Source organism: Symphalangus syndactylus, chromosome X, assembly GCF_028878055.3.
Source record: "Symphalangus syndactylus isolate Jambi chromosome X, NHGRI_mSymSyn1-v2.1_pri, whole genome shotgun sequence".
Taxonomy (NCBI): Eukaryota; Metazoa; Chordata; class Mammalia; order Primates; family Hylobatidae; genus Symphalangus; species Symphalangus syndactylus.
In genome coordinates, this window is record NC_072447.2 from 108,508,479 (window position 1) to 108,527,771 (window position 19,293).

Sequence of the window (19,293 nt, forward strand, 5' to 3'; positions counted from 1 at the left end):
CTAAGGAAGGAAAGACGCAAGTAAGACCATTCCTTCTACAAACCAGCTAGTACTTCCACAATACATTAACAGGCTGTACTCCTAACTCTAGCCCTATGCTATATCTGCACTGCCAGGCAGTCACTTCAGAAATGATTGGGAACAAGGGGAGGTGCTTCTGTGCAATTCATGCTTAGGAAAAATAACTCCAAATGCATTTTCTTCACAAAGAGCACAAATGTATTGTGGTGATGAATGATTCTAAGGGATTCTGGATAGGGATTTGGTATGTTAATGTTCTTTTTCTAGATTTGCACACTCTTAACTAGCTTTTCTGATATTTCAGTGAAATCTAAGCCTTTTCCCCAGCTCATTATTATTCAACCTCTTAAATAACTCCTTAGGCCTATACCAAAGATACGGGAAACAAAGCTATGTATATATAGATTGTCATGTGTCAGATGTAGTGGACATTAGTGGAAAGATTACTGATTTAGGAGGTAGGTGACCTGGGTTATTATCCCAGGACTACTAATATCTAGCTTAATCATCTTGGGGACAGTAGGTTTTCCCTTATTAGCCTATTTCTTTATGTGTAAAGTATAGACATTAGATATGACCTCTAATACCCACACCTTCTCTAACATTCTGTGACTTGTGCATGTTAGATTCTCAACCTACATGACTTTTTCATTTGTTGTCTTGATTCCTTAAGAATAACATTTCAGGTCCATGGTGGACAAGTTTGTCATTTTACTAAGACATGAAACTGAATTTCCCATTTGAGCCTGGAGTAGAGTAGAGTCGTCCAGCTAGCAAGTGAGCCTAACTGACCTCTTATCACCTTCATCTCAATAGGGTTCTATTGGTGGCTGGGCGTGGTGGCTCACACCTGTAATCCCAGCACTTTGAGAGGCTGAGGCAGGTGGATCACCTGAGATCAGGAGTTGAAGACCAGCTTGATCAACATGGTGAAACCCCACCTCTACTAAAAATACAAAAATTAGCTGGGTGTGGTGGCACATGCCTGTAGTCCCAGCTACTCAGGAGGCTGAGGCAGGAGAATTGCTTTAACCCGGGAGGTGGAGGTTGCAGTGAGCCAAGATCACACCACTGCACTCCAGTCTGGGCGACAGGGAGAGACTCTGTCTCAAAAAACAAACAAACAAACAAACAAACAAACAAAACTCAAACCAGGGTTCTATTGTTCTCTACTTAATAGATACAGTTTTGTGAGGGAAATTGCATACAATGGTGAATTCGGAGATTTGGAAACATAACCTTTGTTTATATCAAGGGCCTATTACGCAGTATACTTGAGATTGAAAGTCACTGCAAATCAAAGCCAGTTCGGTCTTACATTCTTTGTACTTTAATTTTCTCATCTGTTAAAGAAGGAAGCAGTGTTCAGAGGCTTATTTCTTTCTCATGCAAGACCAGTGTGGGAAAGAAAGACATGGAGGTAGCTCTTATTTTCCTCACCCCCTAAATGATGTATCTCTTCTGCTCATATTTTATTGACCAGAACTAGTCACAAGGCCTCAGCTTAACTGCAAAAGAGGCTGTGAAATGTAAGGGAATACATGGCACTAGTGGTCACTGCCACAAGGGATAATCCCTTTCTTCTAATAGCATACAAGAATGTTAACAACAACTACTACTATTATTTATTATGTGCTAGGTACTTTGCTAAATGCTGTACATATATTATCTCATTTAATCATCATAACATTGTGAGGTAGGAACTATTATTAGTATGTTTACAAATGAGAAACCAAGGCACATAAGAGATTTAGAGACTAGTACAAGGTCACATGGCTAATAAGTAACAAAGATAGTATGTTAACCTGGGTTGAGACAGAATTACATTTGGAATGCAATGAAACTGTCCTAGGTAAATGGTACCCAGGCCAGCTCCTGAATTGGCTTTCACAATAGAATTATATTGGCTGTAGCGGGGGCGGGGTTGGAATATTGGGAGTATTTTCAATTATTAAAATGTTGAAGGTTGGATCATGTAAGAGGAAGAGTCAGCAATGTGAGGTGTCTTGCAATGAGGAGGACATTCCTGTACAATGACAAATTGTCCTATTTACATCCCACAAGATGTGAATGTCATTCAAGATGTTCAGGTACATGTATGACATCTTTAAAAATTATCTGAGCCTAGAATTTAAGTCTGTTTTATTTGTAAACACAAAGTATGTCTCACACAGTTTTAACATATGCTGAATTTTCTAGTAATGAAACAGGATTTTGGAGATGGAGTCTCTCACTCTTTCACTGAGGCTGGAGTGAAATGGGGCAATCAGCTCATTATAGCCTCAAACTCCTGGGCTCAAGCAACCATGCTGCCTCAGCCTCCTGAGTAGCTGGGACTGTAGGTGCGTACCACCATGCCTGGCTATTTTTAATTTTTTTTTGTAGAGACGGGGTCTCACTGTGTTGCCCAGGCTGGTCTCAAACTCCTGGCCCCAAGTGTTCCTCCTGCTTCATCCTCCTTAAGTGGATGAAATACAGGCATGAACCATCATGCCTAGCATTTTTTTCTTTTTTTTTGCATTTTACAAAGTAAATTTATTTCCTTCAACATTCATAAATCAACACAGTACATGCAAGTAAGTAGGACAGAGGCCATTGGCAATTCTAAGAAAATCATACTGCCTAGCATGTGATAGACATCTACCAGGCAAATGGCAAATGGCAGTATTTTATTTTATTTTATTTTTTATTTTTTTATTATTGTACTTTAAGTTTTAAGGTACATGTGCACAATGTGCAGGTTTGTTACATATGCATCCATGTGCCATGTTGGTGTGCTGCACCCATTAACTCATCATTTAGCATTAGGCATATCTCCTAATGCTATCCCTCCCCTCCCCCCACCCCACAACAGTCCCTGGAGTGTGATGTTCCCCTTCCTGTGTCCATGTGTTTTCATTGTTCAATTCCCACCTATGAGTGAGAACATGCAGTGTTTGGTTTTTTGTCCTTGCAATAGTTTACTGAGAATGATGATTTCCAGTTTCATCCATGTCCCTACAAAGGACATGAGCTCATCATTTTCTATGGCTGCATAGTATTCCATGGTGTATATGTGCCACATTTTCTTAATCCGGTCTATCGTTGTTGGACATTTGGGTTGGTTCCAAGTCTTTGCTATTGTGAATAGTGCTGCAATAAAATACGTGTGCATGTGTCTTTATAGCAGCATGATTTATAGTCCTTTGGGTATATACCCAGTAATGGGATGGCTGGGTCAAATGGTATTTCTAGTTCTAGATCCCTGAGGAATCGCCACACTGACTTCCACAATGGTTGAACTAGTTTACAGTCCCACCAACAGTGTAAAAGTGTTCCTATTTCTCCACATCCTCTCCAGCACCTGTTGTTTCCTGACTTTTGAATGATGACCATTCTAACTGGTGTGAGATGGTATCTCATTGTGGTTTTGATTTGCATTTCTCTGATGGCCAGTAATGCCAACCACTTTTATAATCATGTTCCATATATTAATTTATTTAATCCTCACTACACCCAAAATGGTACATACTATTTCTATTCCCATTTTGCAGATGAAGAAACTGAGACACAGAGAAGTTAAATAACTTGCTCAAGGTCACAATCTTAAGTTGCAATCACCATTTTGTAAAATCATGTTATTGATAACAATGTTTTTCTTGGTATTTATCTTCACATTTTACCATTTCTTGTACTTATCATTTCTTCACATAAATTCAACTATTTGTCTGGTATCATATTCCTTTTGCCTGAAGAACTTCTTGAACATTTCTTATACTGCAGGTCTTTTAGCAATGAATTCTCTCAGCTTTTGTCCGGACATGTCTTTATTTCTCCTTAATTTTTGAAAGTAATTTTCTCAGGTATGGATATATGGGTTGATGGCTTATTTCTTTCAGTGTTTTAAACATGTCACTACATTGTCTTCTGGTTGGCATAGTGCTTGTAGTGTTTAAAACACCATCACTCCCAAATCCATCTCCATGTACATCTGTCACATGCACAGAAGACATCTGACCTCTTCATTATGTCTCCTAGGGTAGTCGTATCAAAGCATTTACATATCATTTTATTTTTAATAGCTGTCCCTTTCTCTTTTTTATTACAGTTATGGCATCATGCTAGTTTTTTACAAATTAGGCATATAAAAAGTTATTATCTATGAATTTCATTTTGAAATGTTAAAGTGAACATTACAAATATTTGTAGGAAAAAAGAAGTGTTGAATTTGGTATATTTAAAATCACTGTCTTAGACAAAACTACTAATTCAGAAAAATTGCTTTTCAGTTTTCATTCCTCCTTTTGATCTCATCAGCTGCTTATCTGCTCTTTGGCTCTTATTAATTTTAATGAATAGTGGCTACTTTGGAATTGGTATTGTATTTTCCAAATTTTTTACAATGAACAAAGATTACTTTTATAACCAAGAAGTTAAAATGAAGACTTCAAATAAGGCAAAGCATATATATATATGTGTGTGTGTGTGTGTGTGTGAAGGTATTAATGGCCAATAATAACTCCATGTACCATATTCAGCCCTGCTCCAAATAAACAAGCATCCCAAAACATTTGTGAGTCATCAGTGTCTTCAAGAATTAACTATCTACTTTAAGAATTGTAGGCACTGTAGGAAGATATTCTAAGGCAGGTGATATTTTGGAAGTGGTGTTACTTATCTATTACTGCACAGCACATTTCCTCAAGATGTAGCAGCTTAAAACAATAAACATTTATTATCTCACAATATCTTAGGGTCAGGAATTCAGAAGCTATTTGGTTGGATTATTCTGGCTCTGGATCCCTCATGAGGTTTCATTTATGCCGTCAGCCTGGGCTTGAAAGCTTGATTGGGGTTAAGGGATCTACTTCCAAGCTCACTCACAAAGCTGTTAGCGGGAGCCATTAGTTCCTCACCATGTGGACTTTTCTATAGAGCTGCTCACAACATGGCAACTGGCTTAATCTAGAGAGAGAGGGAAAGACAGAGATCCCAAGACAGAAGCCAAAATATCTTTTATAACCTAATGTCATCAGTAACAGCATCACTTTTTCCGGATTCTATTGCTCAGAAGACCAACCCTTACATACTGTGGAAGGGGACTTCATAGGAGTGTCAACATTGGAGGCAGAGACTACTAGGGACCATTTCAGAGATGGATAGCCACAGGGGTCCCCAGTCACATCCTGGATCACCTACATGTCAAATTGTACAAGCTGTACTGTGCATACATGCTTAAGTGTTTGCACACAGGCATGCATGCATGTGTGTGTGTACATATACAATCCTATACATAGACACCCCAAGGAGAGGTTTTTATGATTTATAAGCCAAAGTTTTTTCATGGCTATCTGATGGCTCACAGCAGTGCTGTTAGCTTTACTACTTTGTATGTTGATGAATAGGTTAATGGCTTTAGAGGCAAATGTGTACTTCCTGGAATATACACTATTATTTTTTAATGAAGCACAGAATTCAAACTTGGAAAGAAACTACTCTTGAATTTTCATTCAGTTTATCTGGATAAAAGATATTGAAATGTAATGGTTAAGAGTGGAGACTCTGGAGTTAGGGAGTCCGGGTTCAAATCCTGGCTGAACCATTTACTAGCTTTGGAATCTTGAGGAAATCAACCTCACTGTGTTTCAGTTCTATTGTTATGTGAAGGTGAAACTAACATCTGCCTCATAGGATTTTTTGTGATAATTGAATAAGCTATTGTTTTAAATATGGGGCTTGGCCCACGGTTACCTAGAAATGGTAGTTTCCCATCACCATTGGTGCCTTTTGATGATTTGAGAATCATCTTCTCTGTTAGTTGTGCCTAGGCATTCGTCTGCTCAGTCTATCTCCTCCTTAGTGCTTTGAAAATAATAGGTTGGCTGTTCATTATTCCCCCATTTTGTGGACCCTGTCATAATGTGCCTTCTTCCCTTCTCACTTCGCTGAGAAAAGATCTGCTGTTGTTTAAGGCACAATTAACAATCTGACTGAAGGAACGCATTAAGTCATTATCAGGTATCAACATCTTGATCCAAATAGTCAGCTTAGCTCGAATAGGGAGCAGGGTTCTGGTAAAATGGAATAGAGGGAGGAAAGCATGTGATGTGCTTAAGGACACAGGGAGGGAACAGTTTCAGTATCTAGGGTGGGTGCTTCCTAGAGGGGACTTACCTTAGGGGAGGCAGCATGAGAGAACTGAGAGGCAAGCAGTGGGTGCTAGAGGGTGCTAAATGGGAAGAGTTGTGAGTGTATAGAAAGGTTAGGTAAGACCGAAGACAGCCTAATTCATTTTACATTTTTACTGAAAACTCGTGGAGCGTGTGTGTGTGTGGGGGGTGGGGGGTTGGGGGGATTGGGTGCATGGTGTGATCATTGAAAAAGAGACCATTTCAGTCTTCTTTGCTGCACAGTACATCACAAAAGTGCCTCATTTAGATAATATTGGAAAAGATCTTTCCCTTCAACCTCAAAGCATGGATGTTTCACATGGTGAAATGCTGACGACTTCCTGCTGGTGCATTCCACAACTTTTCCTCTCTTTGCTTTAGTTGGTGGTGCACACCAACTGGGCATTTTTTTTTTTTTTTATTATACTTTAGGGTTTTAGGGTACATGTGCACAATGTGCAGGCTTGTTACATATGTATCCATGTGCCATGTTGATTTCCTGCACCCATTAACTCGTCATTTAGCATTAGGTGTATCTCCTAATGCTGTCCCTCCCCCCTCCCCCCACCCCACAACAGTCCCCGGAGCGTGATGTTCCCCTTCCTGTGTCCATGAGTTCTCATTGTTCAATTCCCACCTATGAGTGAGAACATGCGGTGTTTGGTTTTTTGTCCTTGCGATAGTTTACTGAGAATGATGTTTTCCAGTTTCATCCATGTCCCTACAAAGGACACGAACTCATCATTTTTTATGGCTGCATAGTATTCCATGGTGTATATGTGCCACATTTTCTTAATCCAGTCTATCGTTGTTGGACATTTGGGTTGGTTCCAACTCTTTGCTATTGTGAATACTGCCGCAATAAACATACGTGTGCATGTGTCTTTATAGCAGCATGATTTATAGACCTTTGGGTATATACCCAGTAATGGGATGGCTGGGTCAAATGGTATTTCTAGTTCTAGATCCCTGAGGAATCGCCACACTGACTTCCACAATGGTTGAACTAGTTTACAGTCCCACCAACAGTGTAAAAGTGTTCCTATTTCTCCACATCCTCTCCAGCACCTGTTGTTTCCTGATTTTTTAATGATGGCCATTCTAACTGGTGTGAGATGGTATCTCACTGTGGTTTTGATTTGCATTTCTCTGATGGCCAGTGATGATGAGCATTTCTTCATGTGGTTTTTGGCTGCATAAATGTCTTCTTTTGAGAAGTGTCTGTTCATGTAAAAATATGTTTTCAATCCTACTCTCTCACTCTTCTGCTTCTGGAACCACAATGAAACGAACATTAGCTCATTGTTTTTGTCCCAGAAATCACCCCAAATGATCATTTTTTAAAATTCAATTTTCCCTTTTTTGTTTAGATTGGGGAAATTCTATTGGTCTGTCCCCAAGTTCACTGATTCTATCCTCTGTCTTTGTCACTCTACTTTTGAGCCCATCAGTGTGTTTTTAATTTCAGTTATTGTATTTTTCATTTCTGTAATATTCATTTGCTTTTTTATAACTTCCATTTATTTGCTGAGATATTCTATTTTTTTTCATTTGCTTCACATGATTTGTAATTGCTTCTTCAATCGTTTTTGCAATACTTGCTTTAAAATCCTTTTCAGGTATTTCCCATACCTGATTTATTTTGATGTTGGCATCTGTTGATTGTATTTTCTCATTCATGTTATAATTTTCTTGGTATTTTGTACGATGCATTATTTTCTATTTCATCCTGGAGATTTTGCATATTATGGGACTCTGGATACTATTTATTTATTTATTTTTTGCAGGCATTCCATTTTGAGGTTTAACATGGAGTTGACTGGGTGTGTATATTCAGTTTCCCACTTGGCCTCACTGATACCACCTGGTGAATGTAGATTGCCAAATCACACTGCCTTATTGCAGATGACTTGGGTGAAAGATCAGTTCCCTGCTTTTCCCTGCTGACACTTTGCAGTGAAAGTGGGACACTGATTCACACCACCTCATTCCCTCCAGGTGGGGGTATAAGATCACCTCTCTGTTGTTCCCTGCTGTCCCCCAATGCTGAGGGACTCAGGATGCTTTGTTGATGCAGCACTGGGGGCAGAATAACACCTCCCACTGGGCCCTACTAATACCAGCGAAGGCAGAAGCGGAAGTGGGATTTCAACTAGCTCTGCATAACACGGCCTAATTCAGTTTCATTAATGCCATGTAGGTGTTGAGGTTCAGCTCCCCACTGGTTTCTTCTGACACCAGGAGAAGTGGTAAGTGGAATGCCAACTAGCCCTGCTTCACACTGTCTCATTATTTCTGCAACTTGTGGGCTTTCCTGGCACCAGAGATAGGGGAGAGAAGAGTGTTAATAGTCCCAATTTGCACCATCTCATTCAGTTTCATTGATGTTGGGAGTAGGTAAAGGCTCAGCTCTCCACTGGACCCTGATGACAGTACCCTGACAGGAGAATCAGAGCATAGCCTGCTTCCCCTGTATAGGATATGGAAGATCAGATTCTTGCTTAGCTTCCCAATATCACCAGTCAGGTGAACCAGAGATCTGCCTGCTTCCTTAAGGCAGGAGATGGAAGATTAGCTCCCCATTCTGCTGTACTGATGCCACTCTGCAAGGGAATCAGAATCCTCCATCCTTACCATCACGGAGCTCAGAGACTAGTGGGAGAGATAAATAATCAAGAAGTAAATTCAAACAAGTATATAAATGCAACTGTGATATAGGCTATGAAGGAAAAGCACAGAGTCATATGAAGAAGAATAAGCCTTTTAAAGGAAGTGACATGTCAGATCCTGAAGGATGAAAAGGGAGCCAATAATGTGAAGGTGGAAGAGAGAGTATTCCAAGCAGTGAAAATTGCAAGTGAGATGGCATTGTGGCAAAAAAGGATCTGGGTATTCATGGAAGTAAATGTAAGTCCAGAATGGAGAAACTGAGGTGGCAAAGTAGTGACAGAGTAAGGCTAGCATGTTAGCAGGTGCCTGACCATCCAGGATTATGAGAGCTATGGTAAAGACTTGAGATTTTTTTCCCCTTAAGTGTGGAGACTAGGAATGAAAGATTTTCTTTTTTTTTTCTTTTTCTTTTTTTTTTTTGAGACGGAGTCTCGCTCTTTCACCCAGGCTGGAGTGCAGTGGCACTATCTCAGCTCACTGCAAGCTCCGCCTCCCAGGTTCACACCATTCTCCTGCCTCAGCCTCTCGAGTAGCTGGGACTACAGGCGCCTGCCACCAGGCCCGGCTAATTTTTTGTATTTTTAGTAGAGACAGGGTTTCACCGTGTTAGCCAGGATAGTCTCGATCTCCTGACCTCGTGATCCGCCCGCCTCGGCCTCCCAAAGTGCTGGGATTACAGGCGTGAGCCACCGTGCCGGGCCAAGGAATGAAAGATTTTCAAGAGGTGTAGGAGTATGTTTTTATTTAACCCTTAATAAAAGATCAACCTGGATACTGTGAAAAGAGTAGATTAGAAGAGAAGAGTGGAATAGGGACACCAATTCAGATGCTGCAATAGAAATCAAGATGCAAGATGATAGAAGCTTGTAAACAGGTGTTAGTGGCAGAAATGGAGAGATGTAGAAAGATTTGAAATTTTAAAAAATTTTGTTTGTCATCAAGGTGTGTGTTTTTAGAAATTTGAGTGTTTAATTGCATTAGCATTATATGAACCCATTATAACACAGTCCCTATGGAGACAAAGTGTATTTCCTTCTGTCAATATACAGGTATGAGTTTATTGAATCCTGAATTTTCTTTCTCTATATTGTTTCTGATAATTCTAATGGTAACATAAGTAGGCCTATAAATGAACCCAAATCCACAGAAGACCGCACCTTGTTAGGCTGAAAACACACCTGTCTGTGCTTTACCCATTAAAATAATCCCACATTAGTCTGTCTTTGGGAAACAATGAGGCTATTTTCTGGGGAACAAAGATCTGTGGGTGAGGAGAAAAAAAAAGAAAGGACGATGGAACCCTGCTTAGTCCAGAATAAGCCCTGAATAAATATGAACTGACATTAGACTAAGTTTAATTCAATTTATTTTAGTGAAAAAACTTGTATTTTAAAGGCTTAGTTTAAATGACAGTGGTAATTTACAAATCCATAAACATTTGGAGCAGGATTTTTTCTTTGTCATGTGGTTATTTATTTTATGAAAACACGTTTGCATGTATAATTAAAAGCCTGATAGATAAGATGGGCATTGAGAAATTTCAAGTTAACATTTTGTAAGCCAAACATCTCCTGAAATTTGATCAAAATCAAACAATATTATTTTATACTATGTTCTTTAATAAGCAAGTATGGATTGCTTATAGACATTATTTCTCAAGAGCATATCTCTATCGGTCAGGATTCAGTTGTAAGAAACAAAAACCGCTCCACCTTTATAGGCATTTAATATAGGACTGCGGATCTCCAAAAAATATTGGCAGGACTTAGAGGAATTAACTCTGATCTCGGCCTCCAGAAATGAATCACAGAATAATACTGTAGAACTAGGCTGCTTACATCAGGAAGGCAGGGAATTGGGAACCCTTCCACTTGAGTTCAAGGACACACAGCCATGGCTGTACTTGAGGAATCAGAAGCCACCATTACTGCAGCTACAACTTCACCCCATAAAGCAGTTGTCAGGGCATCCATGGCCGAGTTCACCCCCATCACCAGTAAAACTGCCTCTCAATACCAGCTAAGCTAGTGGTGCAGAAAACCCAACATTTTCAAGACTTTGTTTGTTAGCAACAACAAAGCAGCCAGGAAATTATTCTCAAATCACCTTCTACCTTCTAAATCTCATGAAAGTACATCTAATTGGTGAAACCTAATTTGCATCCAGAAACATAACTGTAAGGGAGGCAGATGTTATTTTTTGAGGCTTGGCAGCACAGGAAGCCACGCTAATGGGAGGCAAGAGAGAGTGCTGAATGGAATTCACCAGACTTACAAGCTCTTTTGCTACTAAAGATTGTACATATTTGTCTTTCTATCCTTAAGCTTCCAAACAAAAATAGCAATGACCATATGGTGATGCCTAACAGAATGCAACTCTTTCTGGTATAAACAAAACTGTGGACATCTTCCCAAAAAGGGGATATCCAGGGTCTCAGTAGTCACCAAATCCATCTTTGCTTGATACTCATTCATTTTATGGTTTTGTCATAATCCTACCTTGATATACTGTAACTTAAAAACTATTATAAACTTAATTACTACCAACATATTTTGCATAAGATAGTTGGGGAAAAGGAAAGATATGTGTATATTTGTGTATGTATGTGTGTAAGCAAGGGAGAAAATATGGGTACCTATTGAAATTCTCATTTTGAATATTGTTATTCAATATTCTCATCATGCATATTGCTGTGTGTTGGTAATAGTTCATTCATTTAAACTGGTTTATACTAGAGTCTGGTTTATATTTGTATTTATACAACAGTTTATTAATCCTCTCTCCCATTAATGGGATTTAGGGTTGTTTCCAAGCTTTTTATGTTGTTAGCAGTACTGCTATAAACATTCTTGTACGTATTTCCAGTTTTATATATGTAAGCGTTTATTTGGGCATATGCCTTGGAGTGGAATTGCAAGCCATAGGCTATATAAACCTTCAACTTTAGGGGGTAATGTTAAACTGTTTTTCAAAGTGATTGCAGAAATTATTACTTTCAGACTCAATGTGTAAGTTATATGGTGAATATACATCATCTCTAACGTTAGGTTTGTCAGACTTTTAAATTTTTTGTTAGTGTAATATGTATGAATTGGTATCTCATTGCACTATTGATTTGCATTTTTCACAACCACCATTGATATTAAACTCTCTTCATACATTTTTTTGGCCCCGTGTGTCTCCTCTTCTGCTAAATATCTCTTGTTCACTTTTTTTTTAACTGGGTTGTTTGTGCTTCTCTTATGGTTGTATAGCATTACTCTGATCTCTTTACTATAGATCATACATACTGAAAGATCACTATGGACCCCATGAATATGTATAATTATTATTTGTCAATTAAAAATAAATAAAAATAAAGAAATTTTAAAAATTTAAAATAAAGTTTGAATTCACTACTAAAAAAATAAAAAAGAAATAAAAAGAATTTCTTTACTAATTCTTTCTTGGTTGTGTGTATTCTCCACCTGGCATTCCATAATGTACCTTATCTTTCTTACTTTCTTTAAGATGTTTTTTAATGCATCAAAATATTGTCTAAATTATCAGGGAAAGATGGCTGACTATGGTTACTTCATCCTCCCCCTCGCCAAAAGTGACCAAAACAATAAATAAAAAACTGTATTTCAACTGGAGTGACTGAGAAAATATGGTGGAGAGTACTAAGGGAGTAGCAAAACCCTTGTGGAGCATGGAAGCCCAGGATAACACCACAGAGAGGTGAGCAAGGCATCTTTCCTCTGCCACGTGGTCTCCCCACTGGGATTGGCTTAGAGTCAGAGTCTTATTTTTACAAGGAAAATGTAAGCTAGAGATCCCCATTTGTCCCCATTGCTACATCAAATACCAGCAATCCTTGCTACAGGAGACTCCCCCAGTTCTCACAGGCCCCAAATCTAGTTTGGAGAGTATCTGGGATTTTGTGCAGCTGCATTGCCTTAGAATAGGAGCTATCCTTTAGCACCCTCTATCCTCATGACCTAAATTGCTACTGCATAAAACCGTCTTGAAACCAGACCCACTGCTAGAGTGCATCCTATCCTGGGGGCCAGCAGCCCCCACTGTCATTGTCATTCTACTATGTTAACAGAAGTGCCTGTAGCACCACTACCCCAAACCACAAATACTGGAATTATAGCCATTTCACAAATGAGAAAGATAAAGGAAACAAGGTTTAGTACCAAAGAAAACCACCAAACCACAGAGGTAAACAAGAGAGTAAGAAAGGACCAAAGGATCTATAAAACAACCAGAAAACAGTTAACAAAATGTCAGGAATAACCCCTTATCAATAATAACCTTGAATGTAATTAGAGTAAAATTTCCAATTAAAACATACAAAGTGGCTGAATGGATAAAAAAGCAAAACAAAACAAAACAAAAACAAGACCCAACTATTTCCTTCCTACAGGAGACTCGCTCATGTAAAGATACACAGGCTGAAAGTGAAGGGAGGGACGAAGATATTCCTTACAAATGCAAACAAAAAACGAGCAGGAGTAATCATACTTTTGTCAAATAACTGTGTTGACTTAATGTCAATAACTGTAGAAAGAGACAAAAGTCATCATATAAAATTAAAGGGATCATTTCAACAAGAGCATATAACAATTATAAATATATAAGCACCTAACACTGGAGTATCCAGACATATAAAGAAAATGTTATTAGACCTAAAGGGAGAGATAGACTGCAATATGATAATAGTTGGGGACTTCAACACCCCACTTTCAACAGTGGACAGATCATCTAGACAGAAAATCAATTAAAAAAATTGGACCTAAACTGCACCATAGACTGAATACACCTAACAGACATTTATGGGCCATTCCATCAATAACTGCAGAATACACATTTTTCTCAATTGTACGTGAAACATTCTCCAGGATAGACCATGTCTTAGGACACAAAACAAGTCATAACAAATTTAAGAAGAGAAAGAAATAAAAGACATTCAAATTGGAAAAGAAGATATCAAATTGTCCCTGCTTGCCCATGACATGATTTTATATATATTAATAGAAAATTCTGAAGACTCCACCTAAAAATTATGAGAACTTATAAATTCAGTAAGGTTGCAGGATACAAATCAATGTACAAAATGGCAGCATTTTATACAGTAATAGTAGATTATCAGAAAACAAAGTCAAGAAAGCAATTCCATTTATAAATATTAATACTACAGAAATAATGAGATACCTAGGAATAAACTTAACCAAGGAGGTCAAAGATCTCTATACTGAAAATCATAAAACATTGATCAAAGAAATTGAAGGCAAGAGAAATAAATGCAAAGATAACCCATGTACATGGTTCGAAGAACTGATATATAAAAAATGGCCATACTACCTAAGGTGATCTATAGATTTGATGCAATCCCTATCAAAATACCATTGACAATCTTCACAGAAATAGAAAAATAATCCTAAAATGTATATGGCACTACAAAGGGCTCTGAGTAGTCAAAGGAATCTTGAACAAAAGAAGAAAGCAGGAGGCATCACACTACCTGGTTTCAAACTATACTACAAAGCTTTTATAATCAAAAGGGCATGTTATTGGCATGAAAACAGACACCTAGACCAATGGAACTGAATCAAAAGTCCAGAAATAATTTCACATATTTACTGCCAACTGGTTTTTGGCAAAGGCAACAAGAATATTCACTGGGGGAAAGAACAGTCTCTTCAGTAAGAGGTATTGGGAATACTGAATATCCATATGCAGAAGGACAAAACTAGACCCCTCTACCTTAAAAATCCACTCAAAATAGATTATGGGCTTAAATGTAAAACTGAAAACTGTGAAACTAATAAAAGAAACCAGAGGAAATACTTCATGACATTGGGATGAGCAAAAATGTATTAAATAAGATTTCAAAAATACAGGCAACAAAAGCAAAAATAGACAAATGGGATTACATCACACTAAAAGGCAACAACAATCTACAAAATGGGAGAAAATATTTGCAAACTGTATCTGACAAGGGGTTTATATCAAGAATATATAAGGAACTTAAACAACTCAATAGCACAAAGACAAATAACCTGAATAAAAAATGACCAGAAGAACTTAATAGACATTTCTCAAAAGAAAACATACCAAAGGCCAACAGGTATATGGATAAATTGTCAATATCACGAATTATTGGGAAATGCAAACCAAGACCACAATGAAATACCACCTCACTTCAGTTATAATGGCTACTATCAAATCTACAAAAGAAATGTTGGCCAGGATTTGGAGAAAAGGGAACACTTACACACTGTTTGTGGGATTATAAACTAATACAACCATTATGGAAAACAGTATGGAGGTTCCTCAAAAATTGAAAATAGAACCACTATACGATTGATTACTCCCACTACTGGGTATATATTCAAAGGAAATGAAATCAGTATGTTGAAAAGATATCTGCACTCCCATGGTTATTGCAGCTCTATTCACAATAGCCAAGATAAAGAATCAACCTATGTGTCCAACAACTGATGAATAAATTAAAAAATGAGGTTCATGTACATGGGATACTATTCATCTATAAAAAACAATGAAATCCTGTTATTTTTGACCACATAAATGAACCTGGAGGAAATCATGTTAAGTGAAATAAGCCAGACAAAGACAAATACCATGTGATCTCACTGACATGTGGAATGTAAAATTACAACAATAATGATATCATAGAAGCAGAAAGTAAAACAGTGGTTAACCGATGCTGGGTAGTAGACTGGGAAGGGCAGGATGAGGAGAGGTGAGTCAATGGGTATAAAGTTGCAATTAGATAGGATAAATGAATTATGGTGTTCCATTGCACAGTAGGGTGAGCATGGTTAACAGTAAAATATTGTATATCACAAACTACGTAGAAGGGAGGCTTTTGAATGTTCTCACCAAGGGAAAAAAGATAAATGCATGAGGTGATGGATACACTAACTACCCTGGTTGGATCATCATACAACACAAATATTGTATCAAAACATCAAATTGTACTCCATAAGTTTGTACAATTACAATGTGCCAATTAAAAAATAATCTTTTAGTGTCTTGTTAAATATTTCCCTACTTCATTGACTAAAATATTTTCACCTATGTTTTCTATATAGAATTGTAATGTTTTATTTTTGACTGTTAAATCCTTAATCTATCTGAAGTTGGTTTTTCGATATCATATGAGTCAGGGGCCTAAATCACCTTTTTCCATATGCTAATTATTTTACCAGTTTCATTTATTGAACCATCCCTACTTTCCCTACTGAGTAGGTGTGCCATCTCTCTATCTTATATCATGGGTGAGTCTGTTTCTGGTATCTTCTATTTCATTCATCATTTAATCTTCCTGCTCCAATAATATACTGTTTAATATTATAACTTTATAATAATTCCTAATTTGGAGCAGGCAAATACCCCAAACTTGCTCTCCATCTTCAGTTGCGTTCTGGCCAGTATTGGCCTGTTTGTCTTCCATATAAATTTTGTAATCATCAAGCCATGTGAAAATACTGTTGGAATAGAAATTGAAATTGCCTTGATTTTATTTCTAGATCAATTTGGGGGAAACTAACATCTTTAAGATATTAAGGCTTACTGTGCAATAATGGAGCACATTTGATTTATGTCTTTAAAATATATATCTTAATAACATTTTATAATTTTCCCTGAAGATGTCTGTGCATCTTTTATTAACTGTATTCCCAAATACTTGAGATTTCTAACACTGTAAGAATTGTGTTTTCTCTTTAAATATAGTTTTAATGGCTTGCTGCTGATGAATAGAAACATAAATGAATCTTCTATATTAATCTTATATGCAGCTACCTTGCTAAATTCCCTTGTTGTGTCTAATAATGTGAAGGTTTACTCTTTGGGTTTTCTATAGAAATTACATCATCTACAAATAATCTGTAAATAATCACAATTTTGTTTCTTCCTTTCCAATCCTTATATCTCCGATTGCCTCATTATACCGTATAGGACTTCATGTACAATTATGAACAAAAGTGGTAATAATTTTTTTCCTTGTGTCATTCCTGATTTCAAAGAGAATGCTTCCAATGTTTGCTCATTTAAGATAATGTTAACTTTTGGATTATTTTATAGATGCTTTTAGTCAGGTTAAGAACTATCCTTTTTCATTTCTAATTGAAGAAGAGTTTTTAAAATCATAAATGGGTTTTAAGTTTGATGAAAGACTTATCTATTGAAATGATCTTTCGATTATCTGTATTAATCTGTAAATATGGTAAGGTACATTTATGGATTTTCTAATAATAAACCATCCTTGTATACCTAGAATACATTCCATTTGGTTATGATATATTGTCTTTCATATACTCTTTTGGGTTTGATTCATTAATATTTTGTTAGCTGTTTTACATCTAAATTCATGAGTTAAAATAACCTGTAATCTTCATGTCTCATAATTTATTTGTTCTGATGTCAAAGTATACTTGCCTTACAGAATAGGTTGTGTGGTATTGCTTCTTTTTCTTTTATCTGAAAGTGTTTGTATAAAATTGAGATTATCTCTTTCTTGAAAGCTTGGTAGAACTCAACTATAAGACAGTCTTGACTTACTATTTCCTCGGCAGGAAGATTTTAACCACTGCCTTGAATTTTAAGATAGTTATAGGATGATTCAAGATTTTAAAATTTCTTTTTATATTCTTGTAAGTTACATTTTTCTAGCAATTTGTCTATTTCTCCAAAGTTTTCAAAAACGTCGGTTTTTGGTGTTAATGACATTGTTTTATTATCTTTTAAAACACTGTTCTGCGTGGTTATGCCTTCCTTTCCATTAAAACATTGTTTGCATCTTCTCTCTTTTCTCTCTTTATTCATCTTGCCAAATATTTGTCACTTTTTTTCCCAAAGAAACACCTATTGTTTTTATATCTTTGTTTTCTATTTCATTAGTTTTCAGTCTTATATTTATTATCTTTTTCTTTCTACTTTCTTTGGGCTTATTCTCTTGGGGTTGTTGTTTTAATAACTCCTTAAGATAGACACGTAACTTTTTGGGCTTGCTTCCTCTTTATTTTGGGTATTTAAGGCTATAAATTTCCTTCAAAATACTGCTTTTATTACATCTTAGAAGTTTTGTTACATAGTGTTTTCATTTTATTCAGGACTAGGTATTTTTACATTTCCATTGATTGTTTTGTCCATAAGATCCAAGTGACTGAACTGCTTGCTCTGTTGCCTCATCATACTGCAAAACATTCTAATGTTCTGTGCCTCACTCAAAGTTGGCAGAATTATGAATTACTTATTAAATGGGTCAAACCAGCTCATTCAAGTGTGATATATGTTGTCACCCAATCTCAAGGAAGTCCCCCAAAATGTACTTCTTTATTAGTGGTGGGTACTGTGAGATGCAAAAACTTGTCTTTCTCATTGGAGAGGGATAATATTTCAGTATATTACTGGTCTCCAGAAACTTCACTGAGGTAGGCCCCTGGTTTCACTGGTTGTACCTCCTGCTCAACAAGACCTCTGGAATTATTGCTTGTCATGTTCTATCAGCATGATGTTATCAATATTATAGACTAGCATCATGTCCTGTGGGATGATCAGAGTCTTGGTGTACTAAATTATGACAAAATATTGATGTATCCCTGAAATAAAATAGTGAATATTTAAAAGCAGTTCCTGACAGGTTAAATTGCTTCTGGTCTTTCTTGCTTCGTGGTACAGGGTTAAAAAAGCATTTGCCAGATTGGTAACTGCATACCAGGTGCTGGGGACAGTGTTGACTTGCACCACTTTCTTTAAGAGACTACATCTAGAACAGCAGCTGCAACTTGGAGTTTCTCACTGATTAAAGTGAAGATAATTCACTGTCAGTCTCTAAGACCTGACTCTTCAGTAAAGGCAAAATAGGCCACTTAAATGGTATGTGATAGGAATCACAATCCCTGCACATATCTTTGATGATGTCACTACACTCTGTGCTTCTCCCAGGAATACTACATTACTTTTGGTTTACTATTTTGTAGAGAGGGAAGTTCCACAGGCTTTCACTTTGCACTTCTTCCTATAATAGCCCTTGCTTTAAAGGTTAGGGAGTAAATGAGGGGTTTCTGTCAGTTGCCCGGTGATAATTCCAATGTATGCATTTGGGAAATGGGGAAATAACCACAGGATGGGTTGATAGACCTACTTCAGTAACAGAGAGATGGCTAGAATTCCACTTCATTACCTTACTCCTTTAAACCTCTGTATTTACTGGTAGACCGAAGTGGCTTTCCAGATACCCAGGAATTAGTATAACTCAAAGCCAATGTCCAATGTTTCCTAAAGGTTATAGGTATTTCTCCTTCTTCCGTATACAGCTATCATGATAAATGACTACAGGTTCATTTTGGTAAAGCCAAGAAGAAAGATGTACAGTGTACATTTGTGGTGGTATTACAGGATTCTTCCAGAAGGGGCTCCTTTTCTGTGGATTGACTCA